This window comes from Taeniopygia guttata, chromosome W (genome assembly GCF_048771995.1).
Source record: "Taeniopygia guttata chromosome W, bTaeGut7.mat, whole genome shotgun sequence".
Lineage (NCBI taxonomy): Eukaryota > Metazoa > Chordata > Aves > Passeriformes > Estrildidae > Taeniopygia > Taeniopygia guttata.
The window spans coordinates 16,280,767-16,295,492 of NC_133064.1; the positions used below are offsets into that span (position 1 = coordinate 16,280,767).

General features: G+C 43.8%; 1 pseudogene; it reads right to left on the reverse strand.

Moving 5' to 3' along the window:
- Nucleotides 1–857: 857 nt before the first annotated feature.
- On the reverse strand, nucleotides 858–14,571 carry LOC140682103 (uncharacterized; annotated as a pseudogene).
- Nucleotides 14,572–14,726: the final 155 nt, after the last annotated feature.

Here is a 14,726-nt window from a genome sequence, read left to right on the forward strand (position 1 = left end):
GGGAGGGAGGTGACGCGCCGGGCCCCCCCGGATCTCCGCTCCCGGGCAGATTGTCCTCAGGGGAGGTTTGCGTTCCCGCTCCTACCCCGAGCTTGGGCGTAACCAATAAACACGTATGCGCCGCGCTCCATGTCTCCTGCTCTTCTATTGCTTTGCGCAGGGCTTTCTCTACTTTGCCCCACGCCTTAAGGCTCTTGCCACTGCCTGAGGTTTTCGTGTCCTTGGCCAGCGTGGCTGTGCATTTTTCCCATGTTCCCGGATGTAGAACATCCACGGGGCGTTCAGTCGCCCCAAGCTCAAGCAGCCTTGCTATAGCAAGATAAAAGTATTTGAGCTTACACTCGATACCCCATTGCTTTTAAATCGCACTTACGACCCTGGCGATAGCATCCATGACGGTCGCGGGTCCTGGGACGTCTCCCTCGCCAAGATACGGTCTGACCGCTCCGGCCGCTGCCCTTGTCCAGGTGAACTCCTGCTACCCGAGCGAATTTCTCTTCCCGGGTTTCGGCACCAGATATGTTGCCTTCAGGGGAGGCAACGGCGACCTGGTTGCAAGGAGACAGCACGGCAGCCCGGCCTCGTCCGGGCTACTCGGGCTAATGACACACGCTAACACCAATGTGGTGGACGGTCGAAAGCGTTTATTATCTTATCTCATGGGTTTAAATAGTCTTGGGGGACTTTGCTACGTCAGTGGGGGGTTGGAAGGGTCTCTGGGTTAGTCGGGAGTGGAAAACTACTGGGTTAGGTGTGGTTACATGTTCTGGGGGTGATAGATAACGTGAAGCAGGGAGAAAGGGGGAAGGGTCTTTCTTTCCGTCACATCCCGAGATCTTCCGATCGCCTGTCCCTATCTACCACAGTTCTGTCAAGTGTATTTGATCTCCCCCGTTAAGAGACACTCAGAACATGTATTCTGTTTCAGTTTCATGAGGGAGACCCCTGTCATCCTTTTTCAATTTAGCTAATTCTTTAGCAGTGTATGGGATTTCTTTTGTGGCTATGTGTGGGTCAAAATCCTCTTCATTATTATAGTCATATTCTGTTTTAATTAAAGGTCTTAAATTAGGACACCAGTGTTCCCCACAATTTTTTACTTAAGTTAATTCTTTGTGGGGATAAATTTGATTGATGTGGGGAATTTCATTCTCCTCTGTTTCTTTTGGTGTGTTAGTGTGCTTTGAATTTTTAACCTGTTCCTCTCTAAGGACATTTCTCAACAAATGTTTTTAATTCCTTTCTTTATCTAATTGTTTTTGCAAAATTTCAATTAAGTTTTGAAGGGAGTCTATTATTGTTTCTTCCTCACTTCTTCGCTTTAAGCAAGTTTCTACAGCTACTGTGAGGCAAGCTCCCAAAACTGAGCATAAGATAGTTTTATTTTTGCCCAGTTTGAATTTTGTTTCATGTTGTAAAGAACATACTCTATCAACCATATTTTTGAAATTAAACAAGTTACTTTGTGCTCATTCCTCTCCTCCTGGAGAAGGTTTGGCATTGTGTTTAGTTAGTAGAGTAAAAAATCCAGCTTTAACTTTTGCGTTAGGGTTATCACACATTTTGTGAAGGGACCAAAACCACTACAGGGAGGTATAAACTTAAATTACACAAACCACACAGCCTTTGCTGTGTCGTCCTTCGCTTCCCTGCATGGGTGAAGAGACAAAATCTGCCTGGGAGGCCCTGCTTAGTTTCTTCAAGTTGTCCCTTCCTTCCCAGACAGTCCAGATACACACAACAACAAGAAAACAACAGTGCCCTGCCTTTTGCACTAAGAGATCTTTTGTAAATTTCCGAAGACAGTGTGGGTGCTTTTCCACCTAGGCAATGTACAGTCTGTGGGAAATTAAAATCTTCCCCCTTGCTGTCTAGAGCAACTCAGCCTTTTGGGCTGGCAGTCTCGGTGCAGCTGGAGAGAAACGTCCTTCCCCTGTTACAGACTACACAGAACCTGCACCCTTCTGTCTAGACAGAAATCCTGTCTGTGACACCAATTTTATGTCATGATCCGCTCGTGCGGGGTGTTGTGATGATTTGTTAACCAATCCCAAAAGTGCAAAAAGGCAAATGGCAGGGGACTATCAGTTTAATCACAACAAATACACCTTTATTTTGGTACCAACAGTGAATGTGATAGATGGGACAGAAAAAGGAAAATAAAGAATAGAGAGAAAAGAGGGGAAGGGGAATATAGCTACCACTGTCTGCGACGAGGTTCTCAATGGGCCAGCCACATGGATTCATTGTCATCCGTGGGGGTTAACCAAAGTCTTCCCAGAAAGTTACAGTTTATATAGTCTTTAGCCAAAGCGAGTGGCATCTGGCCAGAAGGTGGGGAAGATTGATGGGCCATTGTGAAGAGCCCCATGGTCTGTGAAGCAGGTGCAGGCATGCAGGGACAAGCCACCGCTTGTCACAACCTGTTCGAATGCAATGTTCTGTAGAAGCACAGCAAGTGCACCTGCTAACAGTCACTTGGCAAGCATCCATGTCCACCTGGGCAAGGCCATGACTTCTGTCAGGGGTCTTCAGTGTCCTTGTGACAGTCGTGAGGTAAATGAAGGAAACTTCGGACCATATCATACAATCATGATGGACAGTAATTAGGGTTTTCTCTCCACTTTTTTGCATTTTCTCCAGGAACACTAATAGGTCTTGGTGTTCAATTAATTGTTTTACCAATGCCAGGTTCATTCCAATAGGAGTAGGTGATAGTCTATGATATATAGTGTAATTGATTTCAATCAGCTGGTGGGATGTCACTGGGGCCAAATACAAAAAATCACACCCGATAAACTTAACAAAATTACAAATAAAAAATTAGAATGATTTCTACTAGGCAAAATAAAATAGTTGTTATAGATTTTTGCAATAGCACAAGCAGTTCTCAAGCATACACAACCTTTACCAGTATATACAAGTACAGTTTTCTGATCAGTGACTGGATGAATCTCAAAGTAGCAAATACTTTGTTCAGTGTCAAGACACACATCTTGAGCATTAATATTATTGCTTTCACAAATGAATCCTAGTTGTTCCCTAGTAGCACAAGATTCTAAGTTTACTGTTTGCCACTTTTCATTCACCTTTCATGCCCAAACCCTATGTTCTGAGGGGTAGAGCACCGTTTTTTCATTATTTAATCCTAGTGTGATGATGGAGTGGATAACATAAACAGTGGCATTACGTATAATAAGCATAAACTTTCTTTCAAAATCAGTCACATTATCCCAGACAATCTTTCAAATTTCAGCTGGAAAATCACCTTCACCCCCTTCCCATATGATCAAAGCTGCTGTTGCCTGCATCCAAAACTGTGCTTGTATACAACTGAAAGTTAAAGACATTATCTTGAACCGTACTAAGCGTGTTTACTATTAACTTGTGGTCTTGGTCCCCGGCCTTCTCCCACTTTGGCAGTACTTTTGAAATCTGCCACTGGCTAGTTCCTAATGCCAATAGAGATGACTGTAAGGGCTGTTTCAATTTTGCTAGACCACCTGCTGCAGTGGCCATCTTGTTCATCCGTATTTCTGAATCAATTCCATTTAAAACTCCCAATCCTGTCCCTAATATCCCAGTTAGATTCCTTCTTATTCTGCTCCTGAGGTGTACTTGTCTTTGTAATCACATCGTCCAGCCCTCAAAGGATGTCCTTAGGAAAGAGAAGCAGGCTGGTTGGATTTGTGAGATGTTAATTTTCATTAGCAATTCAACACATTTGAGAGACCACTCTGGATTGAACAACAGTTGTTGTTGACCCATATTCCTCACTACGTATGGACCTATTTCATATACTTTAGGTTCAAGTTTAGTTTGGGTCTGAACTGCTTGAGTACTGGTGTGAGTTGTATGAGGTCTTGCCATTGTAAAAGGTATAGCATCTATTTTAAATTTAAATGAGAGCCCGATAGCATCATGAGCCCAAAGACAAGTCACTTCTACAGGCTGTATTAATGTGAATTTATACCAACAATCTGATTTACTTGGGCTATCACAAACCTCCCGGTGCCTGTATACAGGAGAGGCTGAGACACTAACTTGATTTGGTGTCTCATGAGTGGTCCCATTGACCACCTGGCATCCTACCCTAATTTCTTCTCCTCTGATCCCTTGAAGAGTCCACAGTTCCTGTTCCTACCACTCCTGATCCTTATATACTCAATTCCCATGGATTACTACGGTGAATAGGTTTAAATCTTTTATCTCAGAAGGTTCTCCCATGGATCCAGTATACTGATTAAAAGCCTGGGACCAAGGCCATTCAGCATCGGTTTGGATAGAGGTACTCTCTAATTCCAAGACTCCAATTATAATTATATACAAAACAATTCTGTAAATGAATTTACAAACTACCCCCGGCCACAATATACTCATTTTGCCCGAGTAAGTTTTAGTCTCAGTTCTTTGTGTCCTGGTGTCACTTTCCAAGGGGCTTCTGGGGCCTTCTTCACTCGAGAGTGGTGGATACAGGCATTCTGCTCCTTGACTTTGATCGCGGTGAAGGTGGTGAGAAACACCTGGAATGGTCCTTCCCACTGTGGTTCCAGACTCTTTTCTGTAAGAGATTTAATATATACATAATCCCCAGGCTGTGTGTTATGTATTGGTCCATCTAGCTCCCTGCTCCAAGTTCCAGCCACATGTTTTTCAATTTGTCTGAGCTATTTACTTAAAACCACCATATAAGTGGCCAATGTTATCTCTCCAATGGGGGTGGACATTCCCTTTTGTATTCCATATGGCCTTCCATAAAGCATTTCAAAGGGGCTCAGCCTTTCTTTAGCTCTAGGTTTAGTTTGAATCTGCAACAGTGCCAGTGGAAGAGCTTGGGGCCAGGGTAGATTAACTTCCTGCCCCAGCCTTACAATTTGCTGCTTAATCAAATAATTTGTTTTCTCCACTTGGCCGCTTGATTGGGGGTGGTATGGAGTGTCAAGTTCCCAATCTATGCCCAGGTGGCTACTAATCTGTTGCACTATTCTGGAAATGAAATGTGATCCTCTATCAGAGGATATTGCATCTGGAATGATTTCTTGTAATAATACCCTGGTCATCTCTTGAGCTTTGACAGTTTTGGTGGGAAATGCCTCTGGCCACCCTGAAAATGTGTCTGTCAATAATAATAAATACTTATACCCCCCCTTTCCTTGGGAGTTCTGAAAAGTCAATTTGCCACTGTTGTCCAGGTCCATGGCCCCTTCCAATCTGACCGAGTTTTGGTCTGGGGGTATTCTTGGGGTTAGTCTGGAGGCAAAGATCACACTGTCAGTTCACCTGAATGATAGTGGCATATAGATTCCTGGCAACAATTCTTTCAATCAAATAAGTGTTCAGGGCATCTATTCCCCAGTGTGTTTTCTGGTGCTTCTCCCTTACTAGTGACCACAAGTGGGAAGGGATTACCAGCTTCCCCTCAGTGGTGGTCCATCCCTCTTGGTTATATTTCCCTTTTTGATCTTCAGTTCATTTTCTGTCTTTCTTATCATAGTCTGGCTTACATTCAAGGAAAATTTGTCCATCTGGAATTAGAGCTCCTTCAATAATTACCTCACCTTTCTCTGCTTCCTTTGCCTCTCTATCTTCCAGCTCATTTCCTTCCTCCAATTCTGAGCTCACTCTCTGGTGTGCCTTTATATATATACTTGCTACCTTTTCAGGCAGCTGAACTGCTTCCATCTTCTTGTGCATGTTTGATGTTCTTTCCTTGTGAGGTCAGCAGTCCCCTCTCTCTCCAGATACCTCCATGTGCATGCACAACCCTGAATGCATACCTCGAGTCTGTATAAATATTTATTCTCTTCCCTTTGGCCATTTCCAAAGAGTGGGTCAGTGCAATTATCTCAGCCTTCTGCACAGAGGTGCCTGTTAGTAAGGGTCCAGATTCTATTACCTCTCTGCAGGTAGTGACTGCATATCCAGCATGTCACTTTCCACTGGCAACGTAGCTGCTCCCATCAGTGAACCAGGTCTCTGCATTGTCCAAAGGAGTGTCCTTTAAGTCTGTGCGGCTGGAGTAAGTAGCTTCAATAGTCTCCAGGCAATCGTGGTGTACTGCTTCTCCTTGATTTCTACTGAGAAAAGAAGCTGTGTTGACAATATTAGTTACCACTCTATATCATCTTGTTCTACCATGATGGCCTGGCACTTCAGGAACCTCTGTGGTGAGAGCTGGTGTCTGCCCTTTACTTCCAGTACTGCGGACACTGTGTGGGACACTAGCACAGTCATTTTTTCTCCCAGGGTAAACTTGCATGCTTCTTGAATATTCAGCACGACTGCTGCTACATCTCTGAGGCAACCTGGCCATCCTTTGGCCGTTGCATCTAGTTGCTTAGAAAAGTAAGCCACTGCCCTCTGATATGGACCCAAGTCCTGAGCCAATATTCCCAGGGCAATTCCCTGTTTTTCATGGGAGAATAGAAAGAATGGTTTACTTACATCTGGAAGTCCCAAAGCTGGAGCTGACATGAGGGCACTCTTTAGCTGGTGAAAGGCCAGTGTGGATTCTTTTGTCCACTGGAGATCTCTATTCCCATTAGCAATAAGGGCATAGAGAGGTCTGACGAACGGTCCATAATTATAAATCCACAGCTGGCACCACCCTGCCATGACTAGGAAGGTTCAGCGTTCCTTTATTGCCTGAGGTTTTGGGGTCTGGCATATTGCTTCCTTGTGAGCCCGCCCTAAAGTCCATTGCCCAGCACAAACCTCATACCCCAGGTAGATTACTGTCTGCTTCACCACCTGTGCCTTTTTCTTTAATACCCTGTTGTCGTGGTTTGACACGGAAAAATAATTTTTCTGGAAGGAAGAGGTCAATTTGGACATTGACCAATTGAAGGTAGACACGCCTCTGAAAACACAGAGGGGTTAAAAGCAGAATTCCCAGAGGAACTCGCTCTCTTGGGTTCCGGTCAGCGGTCAGTGCAGGACTCTCCCCTGCCCGGCCACGAGCTGGGTGGGGGAGGGGAGAAGCCATGTGGCCTTTGGAGGTAGGCCCAAGGGTGGAACCAGGCTGGCCCCCTGCAGATGGAAGGGTGGAGAAAATCTGGGATGTCTCCGTCCGTCCCCCCCCCCCCCGCCGAGTCTCTCTCTCTCCCAAGAGAGAAAAAGAGACGGCGGTGGTTTTATCAGCAGTTCACCACGGGGAAGGAGAAGAGCGGGGGGGGGCCGCAAGGTGCCCAGCCGGGCTGTGGGAGCAGGAGCCTGGGCAGCAAGCCATCTCTGGGAGTCGGGACTTTTAACCCTTCCTGAGAAATGAAAGCTTTGTGAAATTTTTCTCCTCCTTGGTTTGAAAAAGAGAGAAAAAGAGACAGCCTGGGACCTGGGATGTTGGAAGGAGAAATTCTAGGTGGGAGGAGATGATGGAGTAGCTTTATAGCTGGACTTTTTCTTGGAAGCCACAGACTGAACTGATCTTCTTCTCCAAGAGAGACTGTATTTTAGGAAGATGCCGGTGAGCCAAAGAGACCATGCTTCAGCTGGGAAAAGACAGAAGTGGAGCGAACAGAGAAAAGTTAAGGAGGTTTGTGGTGGTGCCCCCTGTCTTCGCAGAGGAAGAAGAGAAGAAGATCTCTGTTCTTGGACCCTCGGCCCCAGGGGAAAATGGGGGGGACTGTTGGTCCCAAAAATGAAAAACTGAACTGTTGTTTTTTTCCCTCTTGGCAGGGCATCCTTGAAAGGAAAAATCCTAAAAGCAGTCTGTCCATCCATGCATTGGTGGTGAGAGCACTGTGCATAGAAAGGAGAGGGTCACCACTGGCAAACTTTTTTTCTCCGGGCAGTGCCATGTGGTGACATGGAAGCACAGGATGTGGCAGCTGTGTTTCTTGGGGGGTCTGTGGCACAGGAGGGGCTCCTCTCTCCCTGCAGATAGACTGGGTGTAGATTATCTGGAGGGTGGAAATCTGATTGGGGTCCAGATTGTGTCTCACTGTGGTTTGTTGGAGTTGGGTGGTGGGAGGAGGAATGCTTTGGAAGGTTTTCATTTTGAATTGTGTGTGTTTTCTTTCTTCTTTTTTTCCCCCTCTTTTATAGTAGCATAGTGGTAGTAGTTTAATAAAGTTTTTTTCTTGTTATTAAGCTTGGGCCTGCTTTGCTCTGTTCTCGATCACATTTCACAGCATTCAGTTGAGAAATTGCATTTTCATGGGGGGCACTGGCATTGTGCCAGTGTCAAACCATAACACCTGTATACTTGGAGCCCTAAGAAATTCAAAAGGATTACCGTCCAGGCTACACATGCTTCCCTTGTCTGAGTGGCTATTAGAAGATCATCCATGTACTGCAATAGCCTTCCTTCTTCCTGTGGGGCTTCCCAGGACTCTAGACATTTTGCAAGTTGCTCCCCAAATAGAGTAGGGAAAATTTTGAAGTCTTGAGGCAACATAGACCATGTGAGCTGGGTTTTATGCCCACTTTTAGGGCTTTCCCATTCAAATGCAAAAATTTTCTGGCTGGCTTCGTGTATAGGTGTTAACATGTCACTCAGTGCAAACGAAATGGCACGACTGTGTTTGCTCAACCAACATGCTATATGATCCAATTGTGTCAAGGCCACCCCTGATGCTGCTTGGGGTGAGAAAATTGCTACTGCAATTCTCTGAGACTTGTCCCAGGTAGAAACATCATCATCACAATTTGGACTATATTGTTCAAGGGATCCTTTCCTTTTTGAACCAAGAACACCTCTTTGACAACTTTGTCCATGGTCTGCCTCATGCAATGAGGCAAGGACAGCACAAGCATCAGAAGAATTACAATACCTTATAATTACATACAACTACTTTCAAAATCTCTTTTCTACAACTGTGAAAGGTGAAACAAATTGAACACACCATCTACCTATGATTTAATTTTTCTCCAGGTGTGTTTGGTCCTCTGATACCTCTTTAAATTTATCACTCTTGTGTCCATGTGTTTACAATAGATGTTCAATTACTGTGTTCACAATAGATGTTCAGTTGCTGTTTTGTTCTCATTTCTCACTGCTAGCTAACAAATCATTCGATGCAAAATAAATGACATGGGCATCTTTACTCTGCCCACAACCTCTTTTGATCCAACTGCACCAAGGCTCTTTTTGATGCCACCTGCTGTGAAAGCAGAACCACTCAGTTTTTCCGAGCCTTTTTTCTTGGTATTAACATTATCATTGTCACAATTTGGATCACTTCATTCATTAGATTTTTTTTTTTTTTTCCTCCTTGCTCTCTTATCAAGGTCATGCTGTGTGTTAACAAGAGATCTTTCAATGCTGCATGGACCACCCTTGATTTTTGCAGGGATAGCAGGCCAAATTCTGTCCCCGCAAATGAAAAACATTCCCTTCGGTAAAGTGGCTGGATGTTGAAGGGATGGTTTGCTTGTCATTTTGGTATGATTGCACCAAGATGACGCATTTTTATAAAAAGGCTGATTCGGAGTGACATCTATTGTATGATTATCTGTCTTTGTCACTCCTGATGAATTAAATTTGATGCACCATTTTATTTTTGTTGACCCAAAAATGTCCAAATCCAGAGGTTCAAAGTGAGCCACAGGAAGGAATTGTGTCCAAACATGCCATCCCTCCACAGGATCTGAAAGAAACTTCAGAACCCTTGGAAGGATGTCCCCTGGGACTGACCATTCCTCCACTGGCACACCTACCAAGCATGTTGAAAATGGTTTCTCTGGTTTCGAATGGGTCAGGCAAATGCTGTCCAGACCTGCTGCTTTTGCCAAAGTCTCCCACACATTTTCCCTTGGTTGTCTCATGGGAAAGTCTGTCCTGTTGCCCAAGGCAACAGGTGAAAGAATGAAGCACATGAACACTATCTGTCTGAATCCCATGTCCATGTCCCCACCCTCTGTGAGAAACCCCGCAATGCAGCAACACCCAAACAACACTTGATTTCCCAGAAAAACCCCAAGTCTCTGGGTGATCAATCATTGTCTGACGAGACGTCTGCAGCGTCGTTGTCTGCCTTCGTCTGTGTGCTTGCTTCTCTGCTTCTCGGGTCCATGTCCACTGGCATCTGCACCCGATAAGGTTTCATGTGCCTCGCTGGCATTCACTTCAGTCCTCGTCCTATAGAAACACAAGCGAAACCCTCGCCCCAAGTTATTAATGTAAATGAACCTTCAATCTGTCCTAACTCTGGGTTTCTGATCAAAATGAAAGGATTTTCCCTTAGTTTTTCCTGTGGACTGTTTGTAACATATCTGACAATTAGTAGAGTGGGCTCTGAGAAAAAAACATTTAAAGAATTCAACACATTTGTTCAACCCTGCCTCCTCCCTTCTCTGTCTATCCAAGTGGACTTCAGGGTGTGATGTGTTCTTTGCTTGCTTGACCTGAGGGAGAATGAAGAATATTGAAAATATGTTTGACTCTCTGTTTTTTCAGAAATTTGTCAAGCACCTTGCCTGTGTAAATTGGACCATTATCTGTTTCTATTTCTTGTTGCACTCCTAATGATGTAAATGCTAATAAAAAATGTCTGCAGGTATGTTCTGTGGTCTCCCCTGTATATAATGATGCAAAAATCGCCTCTGAAAATGTGTCAACTGAGATATAAATGTTTTCGAGTCTCCCAAAAGATGGGTATTTTGTGACATCAACTTGCCACAGCTGAAGGCTTTTACAAACCTCTCAGATTAACCACTCCTGTAGATACAGGAGACTGCACAAACTGGCACTCTGGCAAGCAGATTTCCTTTGTCTGGCTTTCAGAAGGGTGAAAGGTTTCCATCAATGCCTGTGCATTTTTGTGAAAAAATGCATGGCTCAATTTTGCCTGCTCAAAAATGTCTGGCAGTGTCTGCAAGATGGGCATTGTGAGTCTATTTACATGAGCATTCCCTTTTACTAAAAACCCCGGAAGTGAAGAATGCACTCTGATGTGTTTATTAATGTTCTCTGTTTTTCTAGGATTATTTTCATGCATAATAGATATGAATATAAAATTTCCTTGTCTGTATGTTTTAAAAGTGATTCCTCTAATTGTTTGATCACATTTGCAACATACACTGAATCTGTGATCAGATTGAGGGTTCCTGAAATAACAAAAAAAAACCCCTGACTATTGTTACCAATTTTGCAACTTGTGGTGAACCTTGTACCATTTTGATACCTGATTCCCATTTCCCTGTTTTTTGATTTTTCCATGTGACCACTGATTTGTGAGTTTTTTTCCCAAACCATCAGTGAATACTGTCATTTCTTCCATTGGTTCCTGGCTTATCTTTTGTTTTTTTTCCCTGAAACTCACTTTTACATTTAACATTTTGTGTGCTGGAAAACGAACTGTGCAAACTTCTGAATGCCCTAACAACGTGATTGAAAAATCTTGTGACTTTGGATTGTCCACTCAAAATATTTCTTCTTTAAATGTAAATGAATGATTAAGAAATCTTTGCCTGACATTGTCAGCAATCTGGTCTCTGCCACAATAATGATCTGAGCTCCCATCTCTAAATCTGTAAGAATTGTTTTTGAGGGTCTGCAAACAAAAAAAAACCCACTTTCAACTTCTGTGGAAACATTAACAAAATCCTTGCTCAAAGCTACTTATTTGAACGATTTTTTTTTTCAATTTTATCTGTCCAGTGTCTAGCACTCTCTTCATATTTTTCTCAATGATCAGCAAAATCAAGTCTGCAAAATAATTATTTCAAGAGATTAAAACATACAAAATCTTCAACCTCATTTCAGCCTTATTTCAGGCACTTCTTCACTCCTTTTCTTTTTTATTTTTCCTTTTTTTCTCTCTTTCTCTTCTTCTCTTTTGAAACAAGAAAGTTGAAATGTAAAACATAATATAGAACAAGACAAAATACCTCAATGATAAAATGCATAAAACTTATCAAAATCGATAACAATCCAAGAAAATTCAAAAGAAAGATATTCTAAATAGCATGTATAAAAATGAACAAAGCACGATCATTAGAAACATTGTGACAGCAGTTCAGAGTCTGCAAACAGCTGAAACATTTGTTTTCAGTGAAAACCCTTGGCATCCTTTCCCCGGCAAGGCCGGCAAGTTTCACCTCAAAGCTCTGTCAGCTGTCACCTATGTAGGATCAAATTGGTGGGTCAAAATGACCTGCATATCATTCATTTTTGTGCAGAAACCTCTGAATTTTGCTGGCAAACTCATCTGTCCAAGTTAAAATCAGGGTCTGGCCAGGACCCAAACTTTAAACTGGAGAGATGTCCCTTAACATATTATATAAAACAAAACTTATACCAACAATACATATATGATACTTAAAACATAACAACCTAATATAACATTTTCTTATAAAATAAACACTTGAAGTTCAAACCGATAAACTGATCAAATGACACAAAGATTCACTTTTCTTGAAGCTCTTTTGAAGGAAAAGGATGGCAATTGAAGAAATCGTAAGATTAACAATGACAAAGGCTGTCAGAATGCTTCAGGCACCTCTCTCTGAGATCTTCTGAAAAACATTTGAGAATGATAAAAAATAGAAATGCAATGATTCCACTCACAAGAGATATAAAAACAAACCAGGAAGTTCACCTAGAAAAATGCACAATACAGTTAAAATCCAAAATGAGACTTCAGAACTGGCATGTAACCTGGATAAGATTACATAAACAACAAAAAAACATACGAAAATTCATTATGAAAAAACAAAGCACAAATCTTCACCTGATAACATGATAAAATTTCTTAACAATAACATTTATAGAACACTTAAATAGTTAAAAATAATGGATTTGAAAACAAGCACCCTTTGTATCACTATACAAAGAAATAACAGACTATAAAACTGATTTTTAAACAATGAAATCAATCTCAGAAAACTCAAAATAAATTCCTTTACAACTCTTATATACTGATAAACTTATAATAAAACAGAAAAGACTAAAACAAAACCGAGGAGCCAATAAATTGTGTCTTCTCCTTAAATCAATGTTCATTATTACTTTATGAACTGTTTCAGTCAAAACCTTCTCATCCTTAAAGAAAAACAACTAAACTTTGCTGCTAAATAAACTTGACCTTTGAAAAACTTAAAATAATTTTTGAATCAAACAGTACTTAAACTCAATATATAACAATCTTAGTAAAGAATCCCTAAATTATATTAACTTTACGAAATCCATATGTATCAAATTAACAATATATAAATCCATCATCAATTAAACCTAAATAAACTTAACTTCTTCAGGGCCCAAACCTAAAATAAACTTAAAGTGATATACTCTAATTAAACAATACTTAACTTAAACTCAAACCAATTATATAAAAATCAATTCTATCATTAATAGAACGTTAAAATACAACCTAACTTAAACCTTAATATAATAAATTACTAATATTTCATGCTATTTAATTCTCTATTTCAATTTTCATTATGATATCTCTTTTTCACATTGTGTTCCACAATCATTACTTATCATCACACCGGCTGGGCGTGTCTGCTCGGTCAATTCTGTGACCTAACTGAAAAATCTGGGGTTAGTGTTTAGAAACATTGGGGAGATTTAAAAAAGGCCTTGTGTTGACTGGTTTTCAAAAAGCGACTGACTGATTGAATTTCATTTCAGGGTGAAAGTTGGGAGTCCCATCCCTCAGCATTGCTGTAGGATATTTGCTGCTTGTAAAAAGTTGTTTGCTGTGGCTGTTGTGATTTTGTTGTTTGCCGCTGCTGCTGAAAGGAAATGGGCGGTGCGTCGCTCGCACCTGCTGTGGAGAAGGGGTGATCAAAGGAAATCCCTGCCTTGGCTCTGCTCAGCCCCCATCTGCACCGGCATGAGAGCACTGGGAGCATTTCTGGTGCAGTCAAACCCCGCTTCTGCCTGCGTTAGGATGGCTGCGCCCCTCTCTCTTGCTCGCCCTCCCTGCGCACACCTGCTGTCAGCTGTGCTGAAGCCGTGCCTGCAATCCTCTCCAAACCCAGCACCACATTCTCAGCCACTTCCGCATTCGCTTTAACTCTCGCAAACGCATGCGCAGCCTGGATTCACCCTCTCTGTCTGTGTCGCCATGGGAACAAGGGAAGGAACCCCCGCCCCGACCGCGCCCGCCTGCACCGGTTACGCGCGGCCGCGCCTCGGGAACGTCCTCCCCCCCCCCCCTTCTCTCTGTCGGGCCCGGCGCTGCCCCGGTTTTCGCTCTGGGTCGGCCCGCTCGGTCCCCGAACTGCTGCTGGAGCCCAGCGCGATTCGGCGCTCTGCTGACGTCATCAGCACGCGCTCGCCGTGTTCCGCGCTGCCGCAGCCCCGCACCGCGTCCCGCCCGGCCCCGCGCCTCTTGGGTCTCCCCCCGCGGCCACCGCGCCGTCTGTGGACGGCTGGCTGGCGGCCACCGCCGCCCCCGACGCCGTCTGCGCCCGTGCCCGTGCGTTCGAGATGCAAGAGATCCCCGCCCCGACTTCCGGGTTTTGCTCTACCGTCTCGCGCATGCGCGCTGCCATGGCCGCGGCGACAGGAGAGTCCAGCTCTCCGTCCAGCCGCCCGCCTGGCCAGCGCCGCCGCTGCGAACTGGGAGCTATTCCCCGCGCCTGTCGGGCAATCGCTTTCGCGCTTTCACGGATTCTCGTCATGGAACGCATCACCGGGCGCTCCGGGCGTCTGACCGCTGCACCCGCGCTCCCGCCGCCTCCTGCGTCCGCGTGGTTCCCACTGCCCCCCCCTCTCGCCTGCACCGCGGGCTGTTTTGAACTCCCCACCCGCGCAGCTGCGAGAGTTCTCTCCTCTC